The sequence below is a fragment of the Taeniopygia guttata genome, chromosome 2 (genome assembly GCF_048771995.1).
Source record: "Taeniopygia guttata chromosome 2, bTaeGut7.mat, whole genome shotgun sequence".
NCBI lineage: Eukaryota > Metazoa > Chordata > Aves > Passeriformes > Estrildidae > Taeniopygia > Taeniopygia guttata.
The window spans coordinates 23,066,620-23,084,858 of NC_133026.1; the positions used below are offsets into that span (position 1 = coordinate 23,066,620).

At 41.1% G+C, this 18,239-nt stretch overlaps 1 protein-coding gene across 8 annotated transcripts in view; it reads left to right on the forward strand.

The window, feature by feature from the left end:
- The window catches only part of CDK14 (cyclin dependent kinase 14), a 399,376-nt gene that overhangs the window by 303,239 nt on the left and 77,898 nt on the right, over positions 1-18,239 (forward strand). For 5 of the 8 annotated variants that reach the window (XM_072925517.1, XM_012571523.5, XM_072925516.1 and 2 more), the window contains one exon: positions 4,968-9,168. The exons of 2 other annotated variants lie outside the window; for them this stretch is intronic. The gene's annotated coding sequence lies outside the window, so the exon portion shown is untranslated. Of the gene's footprint in view, positions 1-545; positions 1,705-4,967; positions 9,169-18,239 lie in introns of those variants that run through there. One more of the 8 variants, XM_041714408.2, reaches the window with a different exon arrangement.

Sequence of the window (18,239 nt, forward strand, 5' to 3'; positions counted from 1 at the left end):
TTATGCCTCAAATCAGAAATGCATGAAGTGCAGCTGCAGAGATAATACATTCTCCCCAAAGGCTTTGGCTGAGCAAATTAGGTGTCAATGGGGTGCCTTCGCAGGCAGTACTCTCTCTAATTAGTCTCTTGAGCCTAGTTGGTGGCAGGTATAAGATGATCTAATCAATTGGTCTGTGTCTGATGGTACGTGTAAAAATCCTAGCAGGCAGAGCTGTCTCCCACAGGTCACTCACCTGCACAGCAGGAACACTCATTTTCATTTTTCATCTCTTCCATCACATGATGCTGACAGTTGGTTTTAAGGAAATTGAATCCAAAAAATATCTAGTTCATAGGGCATGTAGGTCAAAATAAAGTTGCATTATGGGTATTGGTGATCCAATTAATTAATATTTATAGCAACAAGTTGCACATAGATCTTAACCGAGTGCATATAGTATTGCTAATGTTTGGTTGGGTTTTTAAAATGATTTCTCTAACAAAAGTAGGAATAAAAGGTTTGGGGTAAATCACCTCTTAATACTCTACTTTTTTTTTTTTCAGAAAGGATGAACAGTATCTATGGTGTCTGCATGTGTGGTGGAGGGAGAAGCAGAAAGAGTATTATTGTTGATGATCTTAAATAGCTCCATGTTTCAGCTCATAAAGAATACAGTATCTCCAGTTGTCAGCTCACATTTTTATTTTAAAACTGGAATACTCTTACAATACTGCTGCATCAGCTGCCACATAAATAGACCTGCACTCTTGAGTGTGCTTTGCATGCTAAAGACTCTGCTGGAGCACAGCTCCACCCGATGTGATAATTTATACAGAAATTAAAAGTATGTAGACAAGGATGCTGATACTGCCAAAAGGAACATGTATTGAACTGGTATTTTTACAGGACAGGACGTTCTTTCACTAATTAAAATAAATAAAAATATTTGGGATTTAATAATCTTCCTCTGCCTCATGTCTTGAGAGTATGATTAATGTTTAAATTACAGGCTTTGGTAGAGAACCACTGTTACATCAACAGCTACTTCATTCTGAAGTTGGCTTCTGCTGTTTTTAAGGTGGATTAACACTCTATCACGTTAGGGGTCTGGACAAATAGAATGTATGCAGCAGAAGTTTCCTCTAGGTAACAAAGATAGAAATTAGTCACTTCATGTAGATCACTTAATATTTCAAGTACACCATTAACTTACTTGTAGAAAGCTATAAGGTTTAGTAGAGATGTCATGAAAACCAGAAGTACCAGGATCTATAGTGAAAAAAGTTCATTTTTAAAGCAGTCTTGAATGTTTCGGGGTTTGTTGTTGCTTGTTTGTTTGGGGTTTGTTGTTTTGGTTTGATTTTTAAGAAGATATGAAAGAACTCTATTTGCTCATGGGAAATCACAAGTGTAAATGTTCCATGTAACAATTTACAATTTTATAAGCAAAGCTGTGACCAGAGGCCATAAACATAATTTGCCAAGTCACCAGGCAAAACTTTGATTTGTATGACGAGGGAAATGTATAAATTCTAAGCAAGAATATTTCTAAAATATAACTTTAAAAATGCAAACACGGAATACAAAGCCATCTGGGAACTGAATGGCAACAGTGTGTAGAGGGCCCTGCCGTGGGTCTTTGTTGTGTGAACAACTGATGTTTCATTTCAAGAGCCACTCTGAAGAAACAATGTTTTTTTAATAAAAGGATTGGTTCACAGCAGTCTAAAATTTTCTGTGTTTTTTGTTGTAGATTTTCTGCTGTGGATAAAGAGATGCTCCCCTCTTTCTCCAGTTTAGGAGAGTTGTCTGTTTGATGTCTCATTTTAAACAAAATTAAATGTGAAGAGTAAGTGCACAGTGATTACAGCACTCCTCTGACAAGTGGCAAATCTGTGTTCAGCACATGAGAAAGCTGGCAGTCCATGACAGCTCTCTGAGGCAGGGGAAGGGACTTCACCCATTGACTCCACTTTTGAATTGACAATACACATTCCGAGAATTACGGATTCAGATGCAAACATTATCTATACCTAATCACCACACTTTTTGTGTCATGTGAGGATTTCATACTCAGGAGAAACACCTCGGCAGGCAGAGCTGGGGGTTCAGCCTTAGAACACCCTGCTCATTCTGGCACTGGTGTGAGCAGTGGGTCTGTCATGCAGGCTGGCTTCCCAAAGCAGGCGTGTTGCACATTTCAACACTGCAGACAGACTGAGACTATCATACTGTTCCCTGCTTCCAGCTGTACTGTGTCTTCTAGCTTTCCCCAGCCAGAACCATTAGCGAAATGTGGCATCAAATAATGTTCTTTTCCAGTGATACAATCTAAATCTGGAGCCTGTGCAGAAGGTGGAGGGTGGTGTTGCCCACCATACACAGTTGCTAAGCTTCACAAGAAACCAGTTACAGCCCTGGCATGGCAGGATCCAGCAAAGCTGGAGCTGGTAGAGTTGTGATCTTAAAACTGTGATCTGCTTTATACTGAGCCAGGGCAGGAAACCTGTAACTCCTGCTACCCTTTCTTAGTAGAATACTGCAGTGTTCTGCCTGCAGTGTGCATTGGTGCTGGCAGTAGTCCACTGTGCAAAGATTTTTTTTTTTCCCCCATGTGTTATATGGTAGCAGCTCTCAGTTTATTAATTTCTAAAGAATCTCATAATATTCTAGGGCTTGATTCTGGAAGTGCTAAGCTTCTAATGAAGGTATTCCCCATTCCACAAGCTCAGGCCCTGCCCTGGAGAATGTCATCAGCTTTGCCTACAAAGGCAAACCTGAAACCAGACAATGTAGTGGGTTTAGAGCGAAATTGTAGCATTATCCTAGAAGAAGTGTGATACTTACCTCATTTAGATACTGTCCCGGGGCTCAGTGCTAGAAAGGAAAAGTTCTCTGTAATTAAATTGTCGTTATTCTCAAATGAGCAATGACCCTCTGAGCAATTTGATAACTACTAGAAAAACATGCATCCAGAGACTTTGCTATCCTTATAATTTTATTACCTGTCTCAGATGTCCCTGCTGCTTATGTCAGCCTCTGGAACTCCAGTAATTTGAGCTTAGCCTGAAATCAGACCAGCTATTCTGGATCTGGGCAGATGTAGGTTCCAAACTGCAAGCCTGTTTTCCACAGCTGGAGTGTAGGTGGCAGTGGGGGCAAACGCAACCTCAGAATTGGAAGGAGCTTTGGGAGTTTAGTTGCTTTTTCCAAGAAGGAGCTTCCAAAAGAACACTGCTGAAAAGTGCTCATGAATGAAGGGAAATCTGGAATTTGGGGAATATTAGCACTGGTGTTTCATCACTGAGCAATTGCGAATCTCTGCATGTTCCAAACATTGCTTTTGTTTTTAAGCTTTTGAAGGTAAACTAAATGAATCAGCTCAAATGTATTTATTGAAACAAGATTTATCGGCATTTCAGCCAAGCTTCTAGACATTGGGGAAAGTGGGACTTTCATGTGGAATAGACACATCTAGGAAACAGCCCAAGAAGGACTCTAGAGGTGGTAGACCAAGCTCCAAGAGGGCCCAAGATGCTTAAGAACAGGATTTCATTAATCCAGTTCAGGTATTCTGGTGCTTGAAGAATAGAAGAAGAGCTCTCAAGCATCATGACAGGAACCCTGGAAATTACAGAAGTTAAGATATTGCATAGACATTGGGGTGTTTTGTTGAAAGCCACAGTTAAAGTGCTGTGCTTGAAACTGCAGTTCAAAACTGATGTCTTGTTTTTCTCCTGCTTTTGAGGACTAGACTAGATTCACTGGCACCTGCATCCAGTTTGATTTAAATAGTTTTAGGACATGCTAATACAAACCAGTTCCATGCTCAATGAATATTTCAGCATTCTTTTTTTTAAGGGATGAAATTCCTTCACATCTGACTGTCTTCCTGCAACAGCATTTTAAAAATATATCAGGTCTGTAGTTCTAGTCTTGGAGAACTTAATAAATATATTTTCAGAATTTCTCAGAAAGTCTCTCTTTATTACTTGACATAGAATTCTACTTGGAAATTTATTAATAGTTAAGTATGTTAATTATAAAATCCTTTCAGTGGCTTCAGTTCATCCAGTTCATCTAGCCTTCATTCAGGCTTCACGTGGCTCTTGCAGTTTCTGGATACTTTGTTTTCTTGTCCCACATTCTCAGCCTGCCTTCTGTTTTGTGAAAACCTCAAAAACATCAGGATACCTTTGTGCAAGTTCAGCCATTGCTTTGAGCTTCTTTATCAGTAGATAAAGAAGCTCAAAGCAATGGCTTTCCTAGAAAGCTTCACTTATATTGTCTTTCCTAGAAAGACAATATAAGTGAAACCGTTGATAGTGTTTATTTTTGTATTTGAAAGGAGAGTTTGCAATTATCTGCCTGGTAATAGAAATACACTGAAATAAAGGTAAATGCATTTAGACACAGCACACCAAGAAGCTCCATAACCTGGTTATATTTGCAGAAATGTTTCTGGTTTGTCTCGGGGTGCCCCCAACAACTCTCCAGAAGGAAAACTGAGGAGACCTTTTAAAAAACTAGCTACAAACATTGTTATGGAGGAGATCATAGGAAGAAAGGGGGGAAAAAAAGAAAGGGGCAAAAAAAGCTTGTAAACTCCTGAAGCTCTGCCAGCATTTTTAGCAATCTTCCTTTGCATTCAGGGGGTGTGACCACCTTTAGAAGAGATGACTAGTTATGGCTGTCTATAATTTCTATGGAGAACGTCAGTGCTAATGGTACATGTGAAGATTAGCTCTTGGGGCACAGACACATGAATATAGATTAATATATTTCACTTAGGCGACCACCCTGAAAACATTGGTGTTTTAAGTTTATTTTCCTGAGGTACCAGTTCTAAACATGCTTTGGAAGTCTTCCCTTCACTCTACGCTGGCATCTTCATAATTGGCTTTGGCCTAACCTATCTCTTACCAAGTGGAAAAAAAAAAATGCAATTCATGAGGCTTATTATAATTTATATTGTTTCCTTACAGGACTAAATTTACCAGGTTGGAGGAGGGAAACAAAAACCTAATGAGGAGGCCGACACCAGGAAGGAACCACAGCCTGTTTCCTTTCTGTCTCTATGGTGGATTTCATTCAAAAGAAAACTGAAGCTGGCAAGACCTTCTTTTTCCCTGCAATTTCTTTAAAACCTTGCACGCATTTGGATACCTTGTGATTTCAGAGAACTATGTGAAGATTAAGCTTTTGCTTACTGATACATGGCATGTACTCTTTCGGTCTTTTGTGTTTGATTTTGTTTGATTTTCCACTGCAGCACTGCATCTTTGTAAGGATTTTTATGCTTTCACCAGCAATGTCTTAAATACTTTCAGACAACACATTTGGTGTTCACACTTCTTCAGTAACAACTGTACAAAAAGAGCCAAGAGTGGCATAAAAGACTGTGTGTTTTCTTTGAGGGTTGTGCATAGTTTGCAACCAATGGGAAGACTATTTTTTCCCAGGGCAAGACCAACTTGTCTGATCAGCTGACAATTACAGCACTTGCCACTCTTCCTCAAGTGTTGTTGGGTTATTTCTTTTTTCATTATCCCCTCAGACCATTCATATCCATATGAAAACATGGCAATAATTGCATGTTTAGTTAAGTACTCTAAATTTGGTTACTCTGCTTAGGCTATGTAGCATGCCAGTTTTCAAAATAGGCCTGTGAGAAAGACAAAGCAAAAATTATGAGATGTATGCAGCTGACAAATACTCAGTGAGTTCCTTATGGTTTTATTCTCTTCAAGAATATATCTTTCTTTTTTTATGGGTCTTGGCTAACATCTCTATATTTTTCCTCACACTAGTTACTTTTTGGAATATTTTCTTGAAAACAGAGATGATGAAACTGTTCTGTTTAATTCAAGACAGATACCGAGGTACAGAAAAACTTCCTTTGAATGAGCCATTAAATCTAGCTGTGTTACTTTGCTGTGTACAAAGCGAGGTGGAGAATTCTCATCCCAGACCTTTGCTGTTCCACACCAAAGCACTTTCTGAGTTATTTTCCATAGGTATTCTGAGCTGATTGGAAAGTACTACATCATCCTTAGTCTTTAGATAGCTTTTCTGAATGAATCATTCAAATGCAAACTTTGCAAGAAACTAAGTTGTGTGTGTGATTTTAGAAAAGGAAGTCCCTGCTACATTTTGGTTGGGGAGAGCATTGTGTTCAGGGGTGTGGAAAAACTGCCCTGTTTACAATTTTGCATTCAGAGAGGGCAGGGTATGGTGCAAAAATCACTGTTGAGTTATAGTCCTGCTCGGACAGAAGCACTTGCTAGGCAATATTATTCTACACATTATTTTGACATCCTTTGCTTGCTGGATGCATTGAATTACATTTTAAGGAAGTATGGTAATGCTTCAGTTAGCTTTCAGTGTTTAAAAGGAAGGGAAAAGGATTTGTTCTACTGCCATCTTATTAAACTCCAGCAGAGTTTAATAAGAAAAAGACACCAAATAAGGCAAATCCTTGAATGCACAAGCAGCTACAAAAGATCTCTTAATGAACTAGGACAGGAGTCTACACTTTCAAAGAACTGAACCGTGGAAATATTCTCAATATTTGCACAGCCATTAAAAGACAATTTTCCCTACTGACATCTCTGTTTCAGGATCTGCTAAAAGCCATCTGAAAGCCACTTTCAGTCACAATCATACATAGAACTTACTACAGTTCTTCCCCTGTGTTTATAGGGGGAAAAGTGACCACTGAACTTTTGAATTTATCACACACTGAAACTGCCTTAGATGTGGTTTGTTTGGGTTTCATGTTTCCTTTTTTTTGTAAGAGAAAAGTCTTTTATACATTATCTTTGCTACTTAAATTGTGTGCAGTTTGATGATTAAAATTAGCTATTTTTAGAAAAAAAACCTTGCTGCAAAATCTGAAGAAGTTTTGAAAACATAACAAAGATTTTGATTAGGAATATAAGGGTAGTTTCATAGATGCTTCTATTTGGCAGCTTAAATTTGAAGGCAAGCAATTACACTGCTCAACTAACCATGTGAAGATTTAATATAGAGTAATTTCCCAATTATTCCCACAAGCCTAGCACATTGCTATCCATAGTGACTAATGTACAGTGTTTGTTTAAGGTATGTATGCGTGCATATGTGTGTGAACACACGTGTGTGCGTGAGATTATCCTCTCTACCCCATTCCCACTTCTAAGCAACCACTGAAATAAAGTTGATCCAAAAATCTTCAAACTCAATTAACTGCCTGAATGAAAGTTCATAAATATCTGGGCTTCTAAATAGCAACTTAATCTTAAGAACTAATGAAGTTATCTCACCTACTGATCATTAAGGAGTGACCTACTTTCCGGGCACTCCAGCTGCCTGTGGTGGGTTGGTTTTGCTGCTCTCCCATGGAGGCTGTGGGCCATGGGGACGTTCTTCTGGCACGAAGGCAACCATCAGCAGGATGGTCCTTTTCACATGAGCATGGCAAATTAGTCTTCTGTAATATCAAATCTGCTGGGAAATATCAAGGGTTTTTTGAGATAGTAGAAGCTCCTTTGCCCAGGGAACTAAAAGTTGACACTACAGCCTTATTTCACTCTTCCTTCCAGCAGAGCCCTTACCTGCATGGTTAGCTCAACATCCATCAGTAAGGACCCCCAGAGAGCTGCCCATGTCTCCAGCTGTTTTCACCACAGCTCTTCTCAGTGTTGCAGAATGGACTGTTTAAACCCTATCAATGCTCTTGAGACAGCTTCAGCAAAGATCAGTAGTGATCTTTTTCTCTCATCCTTCTGAAATCAGTTCCCCAAAGAATCTTCAAAGACACAAGAAGTAGCCCAGCCTTCCAGATATGGGTGCCTGGAATGTGATGTTTCACATTGTCAATGTTGTCACGTTCTTGAAGTCGAAAGTTAGCTTCAGTGACAGTCCTGGAGAAACTGTGAAATTTGCTCAGTCAGTAGCCAGCAGCAGCTTAAGTCGCATTTTCCTACCACTTGGCTGAGATCCAGTAGATCTGTCCTGGTGATTCTTGAGAGAATGTGGCTTTGCTGCAAGATGGGAGAGCAGCAACAGGGCAGCAGGTATAGCAGGCAGATAAAAGTGGGAGGGCATGTTCTAACTCTCAATGGGATCTAATATTAAGTGAATGGGGGAGGGAAGATGGTGATAGATATGGTCTGCATGATACAGAGAATCCTTACAAGTTCAAGTTCACAGAACCTACCTAAATTATAAGTCAACCAGCTGGAAATTGCTCAGTCTTCTTTCATGCTGAGTTCAGATCAACTCAAATCCACACCCAGCAGGCACTACCCCAGACAGGACACTCCAATAGTTCTGACATTACATTACTGTATGGGGTCCTACATCAGTTGGGTCCTTTTAATTCTCTTACTTTTTTTAAAATCAGAACCATAGCTTAGGACAAGTCGTCAGTACAACAGTGAAAATTCAATCTGCAGTAGACAGAGGCACAGGGGATTTTGCTTTCTCTTTGGTGCATAGAGGTTCTGCACTTCAGGCTCCTGGGAAGAGAAGGCAAGATAAATAAATATATACCCTGTGGGTTGGTGGGTTATGTACACCCCATGTCAGTGCACACAACCAAATGTGTAATCAATGCTCAATATATGAATATTCAGAAAGATGAATATACAAAACAATAATCTGTGAATATTTCTGGGTTTGTAATCTTTGTTATATAAAAGGTTTAGGCTGTACAGACTAAGGAGTAAAATGCAGATACCCCCTACAAACAGAAGTAGGTTGCATTACTGAGCATTACAATACTCTCCCCTACCAGCATTTAGGTGGAGTGACTGTATGTTACTGCCTTGCATTTTTCACGTAAGCAAAAAATCTAAAAGTAAAGGATGCACTAATAATTCCCATCCCCCAAAATGCATTTCCATGGTGCTGCATACAAAATTCCTGCTTGCCAGCTTCTATGCGGATTTTTGTATGGTGCACTAAGAGGTATTCTTTTTTTAACAAATAAAAAAAGGGAGGGCTGGTACATGAAAACAATGTTAATGTAATTAAATATATATATACTTCAGAAGAACAGCATCGTAAGCAGTACAGTAAAATAAATGTTGCATTATTTGTTACACCTTGTAATTTGTCTGTATTATGAAAGATGTAATGGTTTGTCAGCTGTAACTGTTGTTTTCTTGTAACATCATATTGAATAAAGTGTAGCAGAATCTCTCTTCTCCTTTGTATATGTGATCTAGACCTAACCCAAGGAATAAAGCCTTTCTTTTCCGTTTTGTTCTCCAAAAACCAAGCAAGGAAATGGTTGTAAACAAGAGATTTTTAAGGAATGAAAAGTACTTGGGAGCAGGCAGACACTAGACAGTAATATGTTGAAAAGATTAGGCACTGATTCAGTCAGACGTGAGCTTCATCAAAACTACAAGGGCAAGATTCTTCACATTTCTGTCTGTAATAGTACGTTAATGGTTTGCTGTCTCTTTCCATTTTGTTATATATGTGACAAGGTACCTCTTTACAGCACACTGGAATTTAACCAAAGTAGCAGAAAAGGCAGTATTCTGAAAACAAACAAACAAACAAACAAAAACAAAACCACACACACACACCAAAAAAAAAAATCCACAAAAAACAAAACAAACCCCAACAGGTCTGATTTAAATATATCATTATATGGGGGATGAAGTCTGGCTTATTATAACTTCTCTTGAAATAGAAACCAGATCATTCTGTTTTCAATCAATCAGGCAAAACACACAATACAAATTTTTCACAACTTTGATGTGGAAGTGTGATTTATCCTTGTTCATACTTGATTATGTATTTCAATCAGTGAATGTATGCTGCCTTGACTCTTTGTCTATTTGTGTATCATAGCATTAGATAATCAAGTGCTTGTTCACACTATATATTATCAGTATTTTCTCCTTCTTTCCATTGCTTCTAGCTTTTTTGGTACCAGCATCTTGCTAGAACTTATTTTTAGACAATGAATGCTAAATCAATGCAGTTTTCATAGACTTTGTTAGAATATTTGCCTGAAATGTTAGAATATGCTGTTTTAGCAAATACAAGAGTCTATGGGAGTAATTTTGATGGGGGATGGGGAATGGCTGGAGAGCAAGTGGTCGTACTGTGTAGGCTGATAGGGCAGCAGCACTAGCCTAGAATATGAATAATGGAAGGCCTAGATTATAGTCCTGGCTCCAGCTGATTAGAAATATTTGAAGATAAAAGGGTCTTCCTTGGAGCTAGCATAATATAAGCTTGAATGTGGGTCTTCAGTGCCTCAGGTTTTATCCAGTAGAAGAATGTTCTGGCCCCATTCTGATCACAGAGTACTTCAGGAGAAGAATCCTCATTTTCAGTCTAGAAAGGTACTGCAGAATGACATCAGCTGCACCCAGAGGGCACTGCACAAAAACAAACAAAGAAAACACTTACATGTTCATCTGTTTATATTTTACTCTCCATTCTCACTGGCTAGGACAGGTTTAGGAAGGTGTTGCCTTTTTATAGTCTAGATGAATAATTTGTAATCCTGACTCATTACCTGTATGGCAACTTTAACCTACAAATCCCTCTAATACAAATGAGGACCAAGAATTATTACCTAAAAAGGTTTGTATGTTTGAACACAGGGTACCAGGAAGTATGTTCAGAGTCAGCCTTTAATTATGTAGTATAATCCTTAAAGCTGTCTCCTGACCCCCTTGGCTGCACTCCTAGCCTGTTTAGCCCCAAGGTTTTCTTCCTAAGTTAGCCTGGCTGCTACGTCGAAGCAAGAGATGCATTTAGCTAGAATAGCAGCCACCCCTCCCCCAAGAAAAGAAAAACCAGAGGGAAGGTGTTGGAGCAACACTGTGCCACTGGGTTAACACATACAGTTTCCCAATAATGCCTCTTCTTGTAAACCTCTGCAAAGTAAACCCTACAGCAGTGGAAGGGCTTGCTGCTACCAGTGGGGGGTGGTGTTATGGACATTAGATTTCAGAGGCTTATATAGCACATGGGCGAGGATAAAGGGATACAAATCAGAGAGAAAAAAAAAAAAAAAACAAACCAACTGAAGAGAGTTTAAAAAAAATATCCAGGGCCAAGTATTTACTGTTCATTTCCCTTGCGAGTGGTGTTATATATTGTCTGCAGTGAGTCATGCTGAGAGCGAGCCAGGCACAATAATAGCTGAGAGCAGTCCTGCAGCCCCTTCGTTATTGCTTCTGCCCGCTGATACCGAGTTGGGCAAAAGAAAGTGATTCCAGAAATGTTCCTTTTTTTTTTTTTTTCCCTTTCTCTTGTTTCCCACAGGACCCAGTAGTGATTGCTGGGGCTGTGCTACCTTGAAAGAACTGCTAAATTAAAATCAAACATTTTAAAATTAATTTTTCACGGACCCCGTATGGTGATTCACAAAAAAGACATAACAGCTCTAAGTGTTATACCAGTTATTGCAGTGCTGTATATCCCAGTAAAGTCTTGACGCCTAAAGAGATTTATAATATTATAGAAACATTTCAGCCTCATCTTTCAACTAGAATTAGGAGTATAGTTGTAGGTGTCACAAGGGTAGTATCTTACAATCCAGCTAATTATAAATTTGTTCCCAGCTTTCACCTGAGGAGCTCAGAGATATTCATGCATCAGAGAAATGAGCTGTATACACAGCTCTGGAATATACCATACAGGTGTAAAGATCTTTTTGTAGAGTAAAAAAAAAACACACCCCAAAACCACAACTACAGATTCAGTTTTTTATTTTCCAAACTGCATGGGCAAAAACACCTGAAAGAGTATTTCACTTGGTGTTTGGTGAAGACGGAACATTGAAGATACTTTTTTAGAACAGTTTCTTGCAACAACGAAGTGTAATTTCTGTATTCAAATTAAGTCCAGTTTCAAAGTACAGACTCCAAAGACATGCCAAATTGTTGTGCTCTAACAGGACTGTAAAGAGTTGTTCATTGATCAAATTCCCGGCATCATGTCAGTATGGAGCAGGAGAAACCGCATGTACCAGCATTCGCTGGGAAATACTGTAAACACAGACTGCCACTTGTCTGCATCAGGAGACACAACTTTCAGAAACCATCTCAGATGTTCTTCTATAATCTTTTTTTTTTTTTTCCATAACACACAATATAGCAAAGGAGAAGTTAGTTTCTTCGTGGAAGGTTGTACTTTACAGCACAATTTACAGCAACCCCACACAGGGTCATTTGGAACACAACTGCCTCCTTGGGGGGGATGTGAATCATGGAAGAGCTGGTCTCCCACATCCACTAGGTTCTCTCCAAAAATGCCTGTTTGCATCTGGGCAATGTATGTGTTTTCACTGCTGGCTGTTTAATTTTTGACTAACGTGGAGTGACTAATGTGGAATAGCAGGAACCTGCAATTTTGAGAGCAGCTCCCTTAGTGGCCAGAGGTACCCCACTCTTCTGCCAGTCCACAGACATTAGCGAGTGAGCAGAATGAGGATTTGTTGCTCTGTGGCTTCAGCCACTCTTCCAAGCTCTTCTGTTCTTCTTGGATACATCTGTTGGTGCATCAGGACTGGAGGTGGAAGAAGTAGGAGAGAGGGCATGAGACAGATATGTGTGCTTCTGGGGGCAAGGTCATGAACCTGGCAGTGGTTAGGATATGGTCACAAGTAAGTTCCCATCTTTTAGAAAATTCCCTTGTTTTAGAAATTTCCAACATGTTCACCCTACTGCTAGCTGGGCCTTTCTTTTATGACATTTGGATATCCTTTCCCCAAGCACTTGCAGTTTAGATTTAGAACAACCAATTGATCAAAGGTAAGGGGAGAATCTCAGAGGGTTTCAGATGAGCCCTTACAAGCCCCTAAATATGAGGAAGTGTACTATACATTCACCACCTGTAATAACACAGAGCTTTGAACACCCCAGGGTGTTTCTGCAGTGTTAGCCAGCAGGGTTCCTTATGACAGCACTGCCGAAGTAAACAATACCCAGTTTTTGGGAGACAATGCTCGTGACAAACCCCAGTTTGGCAGTAGTGCCAGGTGGGCTGAATGAGTCACCAGTTTAACCAGGGGAAGAAAGGAGCCAGGGCCTGGGAATAACATCAGCTCTTACTGAAGGCCTGATGAGACAGAAGCCAAAGCAACTGTGTCCCCTGCTCCTTGTCAGTGCTGTCTGAAAAACACCAAACCATCGGTGGCTCACTCAGTGGGCTCTCCCAGCCACTTCTCCCACTGGTCGTGTTAGCTCTACAGGAACTTCATGGTGAGAAACCACAGCACCCTTCTAAACACTGGGCCGGTGATTCCCGCACCTGCAAGTCAAGCTGCTGAGCTGCTTTGCACCGAAATGTTTTGACTGCAGAAATCTGTCTGGTAGGAGGGAGTGCCAGGAAGGAACAAGGAGCACATTCAGGTGCTGGCTGTGCTGACACCACTGAGGTGCCCGGTGTGCGCAGACAAGCTTTCCTTCCCCACAGGCGTCGCGGACACGGGAGGGCCGGCGGGAGGCCAGGGCCAGCCAGAAGCACGGTTCGTGCGCAGTCCCACAGCGGTGAAGCTCCGTCCTGCCGCTGCCCGGCCCCGCACGGCGCCCGAGGGAGCACCGGGACCGCCAGGGTCCGCCCGCGCAGGGCGGGAAGGGCCGGGAACGGGGCCGGGAAGGGCCAGGCTGTGTCTGCGCCCGCTGGGAACCGGGGAACTGTGGCGCCAAGGCGAGGGAAAAGCCGCTCCGGAGCGGCCGCTGCGGAGCCGGAGGAGCAGTGAATGCCGAGCCGGGCTGGGTGCGGCCGCCGCTGGGTTTGGCGCGGCGGGGCTGCCGTGCTGCCATGAGAGGCGGGATCGGGGAGGGTCAGGCTTCTCACTGAGATTTTCCGGAGGTGTTGGAAATGCCGCTACGAATGAGGGCTGGGAGGTCTCCTCCCCGCTCTCAGGCGCGGCTCCGGGCTGTCGGCAGGGTGGGTGCTGGGACCAGCCAGCCCTTCGCTCCCCTCACGGTGTCCCAGGCGGCCACAGCCTGGCCCTCAGCACTGCTCCTGCCGCCGCCATCCCGCCGGCCCTGGAGCCACGGAGACTCGCCCCTTTCCCACAGCCTCCAGGGTTTCACGGCAACATAGAATGCCTAGGTTGGAAATAGCCTTGGAGATCATCCTCTGGCCGTCGGCAGGGGCTTCTTCCACTAGACCAGGTGGCTCAAAGCTCCATCGATCCTGGTCTCGAACACTTTCAGGCATGGGGCAGCTCCAGCTTTTCTGTGCAGCCTGTTTCACCATCTTAGCACATCTGAGAACACTTTGCTACATCCATCAGTTCATGTGCAACACCTTCAATCTTGTGTACTGTATCGCCTTAAATCCCTAATCTGCCTTGAGGTAGATCCATGCGGCAGCTCGTCCAGCAACTGGGTTTTGGACTGGTGTGTGAATACCTGAAGATGGAACTGGAGTTTGTCATCAGTAAAACACCGTATCAAACTCATACATGCCCCAGATGCTGATCTTTTATTAATTTCTTCAATACAGAAAGAGAAAAAAAATGCAACCAAGTTCTTTAAAGATATCTCTGGAGCCTGAGTTAGAGAAAATGGCCTTAGGTGGATTTTTTTCCTGCCTTTTTTTTTTTTTTTTTTTTTTTAACGTGGACATTTACTACAAAGAGAGAAAGAAAATGTGTTGTTTAATCTCTCTTAAATTTCTGCCTGGTTTATTTTCACACATATGATCTCTTTTGTTCTCTGGTATTAATCACCTAAACAACTGATTAACAGATGATCAGACTGTACTGTTCCAATCTGCAGGATGTGATGCAAGGGAAAAGTGGGGAAATTTACACTGACTGTTTTTCTTTCATACCTTAGTACTACACTGTCCCAATACAGAAATCGGGGTTGTAGCAGCATGCACACTTTTTTTTCCCCAATTGTCCCGCAGCATTTACACAAATCCCCCAGAGCTCTCCCTGCACCTTCTTTCAATTAAATTGCTTTTCTTAATCTGGGACTGTTTGATTAGAGCTGGTTGGAAGTTTTTCATAACAAAGCAAGGTTATTCAGCAGCTTTGAAACCCACTGATTTATCAGGAGAAAAAGACTTCTCTTTCAATTAACTTGCTTCACCTGTGGAGTGCCAGGATCTCAGGTTTCTCAGCCCAGTGACAGGATTCTATTTGAATGCCTGTGGGGCTGGAGACCTCAGGGATTTTTGGGTTTTTGCCACAGAGCCGGGAGCCAATGCAATTCTCCAGTGTGTGCAGCTATGGGACACTGCGGATGCCAGAAATCATTGACTATTTTGGTTTCAGACCCCATGGGTTTATGTCATGAAACTCTCCAAACTGCCATCTCAGATATTTCAGTATTTCAGTTTAGACACCATATTTCCATGTTAATGGTTTTGCTTTTAGTTTGGAATCAAGGGTCTCTAGAAAACATTTTGCCATGATAGAACAAATTACTGATCATCATTAGCAATGAAACTTGCCAAGAGGGAATAACAAGCTACACTTGTAGGAGGAGGCACTTGGTAAATTCGGACCACCACTAAGAAAATAATGACTCATTAATAGCTCCTCCTACCATTTAGGCAGTGGAGATCTGGTTTTAATCTGGTTTGAAATCTGTTTGAATCCTGGAAACCCTGAAATAATATATTTTTTTTTCTTTTTGCATTTATTTCAGTAGCATTAGGACTTTGTCCACGATGGCTTGCTGAGATAGACACAGCAGTTTAAACACAGATTGGAGCTGTGTCTATATTCCATTTTGTGAATGTTGATGGCTTATGCAAGTAGGAAGTCAATCTTAATAGCCTTATAATTTGTTAAGTATATAAGTTGCTATAGCTACACAATTTACCAATGGAAAAATTTACATATTTTCTGTTTCAACATATTTTCAGATTTTACTGGTACCATTGTTTCACAGTTCTCCTTTTTTACCTTGAGGTGATGACATTTTTTTTAATCTGCTATAAATATAGATATATGCATTTCTGGGAAAAAGGAATGTGATTGTCTAAGTACTGCAGTTCAAAAAAAACGAATCCAAACTCTTCTTTTGAAACAGCACACTATCTCAGGATCTTCTGAGGACAGAAACTGCATCACAGTGGAAAGATTAAAATCTTAACTTTCATTAGCATAAAGGTCCCATTTGTTGTTTTGGCAAAATCAACAGCTACTAGGCTTAAAACCTGTTCTCATTACAGGAATGTAATGTGTAACTTCAGTACCAAAGGAAAAAAAATGCCATCTGTAGGAGGTCATTATTTAACAAAAATGTATATCCATTCTGTTAATTGTTGTGCTAAGAAACCTTTAATGGAAAAGACACTGAAGTAGGACATAGAGGTTAAAGTGAAGTCATTCACATTTTATTTTGTTTGTACTCAGAATTGGTTGCAGCCTTTGCTTTCTGCTGTGATTTGTCTCTAATCAGCATTCCCACTGTTCTGAAAAATTTGAATTCTAAGTTGATACAGGAGATGCATATTAACAGATCTCCGCTCTCCTCCTGTGAGGGCAATTTATGCAAAATAAGTTTAGGGGCTCTGGGATTTAAAGTTTACTGACTTTTGTCTGGGGGAACTGGAATGCCACTTTGCACGTGGTGGAATTACCTGCCTTAAGGGGGATTGTTAGCACATGAATCAAAACTGATGTAGAACATCTCAAAGAAAAGGATTAGACAATAGCTGAGACAAACCAAGATGCATTTTAAATCAGCTCAAGTTAAATTAGGTGCTTTTTAATCTAATACTGCTCTTAAGTATAATATTGAAAACTGGCTGTGAGAATAGGCTGATTCTTGTTTTACTACAGAGAAGATGCCATCTATTTATCCTTGAAAAGTCTTCACCCATGGAAATGGTACTTGCTCAGCTGTATGTGCTTCGTTCATAAAGGCAGAGCACACTATTCCTCTGTGCCACAGTCCATAGTGATTCTCCTTTGATTATGTGCATTACACTTTAAGGAATGAGACAATTGTGCACACACATTTTCTTGTATTTTTATATTGAAAAGGAGTGGGGTTTTTTTTCAGATGCTCCAGAATTACATTCTGCTCCTACTTAGAAACATTTGCAGTAGCAGCCTCAATATGTTGTTGTCCTTGAGAATCCTGCTACAAAGGCACCCATATCTAAACTCAGATCCAATGCTCTGAGATGTGGGATACTGCATATTCTGTGTTGTATCACTTCCAGACTTTGCAGGAAAGCTTAGAGCATCAGTGGACTAAATGCTATTCAACTTGATGACAAATTAAAAAGATTATTTCTGGTATAAGGAAAAAAAAAAAAAAACAGGCAGCTCTGCAGGGTGCTTCCTGCTGTGGCCCCACCTGGCACATCAATCTCAGTTTGCGAATTCTCCCTTTGGGTGTAAAGAGGCCTAGCATGCTTTGGGTATAAGAGCTTAACATGCTGCCTACCTCCATCTCCAAACCTGGAATTATAGGAATCTGAGAGAGAGAAAATTGAGTGGTTTTGACCAATTCTGATCCTACTTAAATGGGAGCTTAATCAGAATTTGGCCCCTAAATGCAGTGAGGGTGCAGAGTTTACTGCAAAGAGGGTGCCCCATGTTTGTTGTTAAAAAGGACTGGTTGGATGGCATTCAATAGATGCCAGTTGCCCATCACACTGTTCTATCACTCTCCTTCTCAGCAGCACTGGGATGGAGAAAATTAAATGGAAAAAAATCATGGGTCAAATTAAAGGCAGTTTAATAAAGCAAAAACAAAGGCCATGCAGAGATGCATCGGAAAACAAGATTTATTCTCTACTTCTCATCAGTGTTCAGACACTTCCCAGGAAGCAGGGCTTCAGTGTGCCTAGCATCTCTTCTGGAAGACAAACATTGTATTGACAAATGCCCACCCTTTCTCTTGGCTTTTATTGTGAGCAGATGCCAAATGGTATGGAATATCCCTTTGGTCAGTTGGAGTCAGCTGTCAAGGCTGTGTTGCTTCCCAACTTCTTGCCTGCTTCCAGCCCATTCTAGGAGGCAGACTGTTGGAGAGGCAGCACAGATGCTGTGCCAGCACTGCCTGCAGTAGCCACAGTGTTCATCAGCACCTCGCTAGATACTGATACAAAGCACAGCACTGTCAGGGCTGCTCTGGGGAAAATGGGCTTCATCTCAGTCAGAGCCAATAACTGGGCAGCAGTTTTACTCTGGGCAACAGCTTTTGGAACTAGACTAATGTTCTCAGCAAAGAACTAGCAATACTTCTTCTTTTAACTGGATCTGCATGAATAACTGGTTCTGTTTGGAGAAAAACCATGCTGACAATATTTTAAAG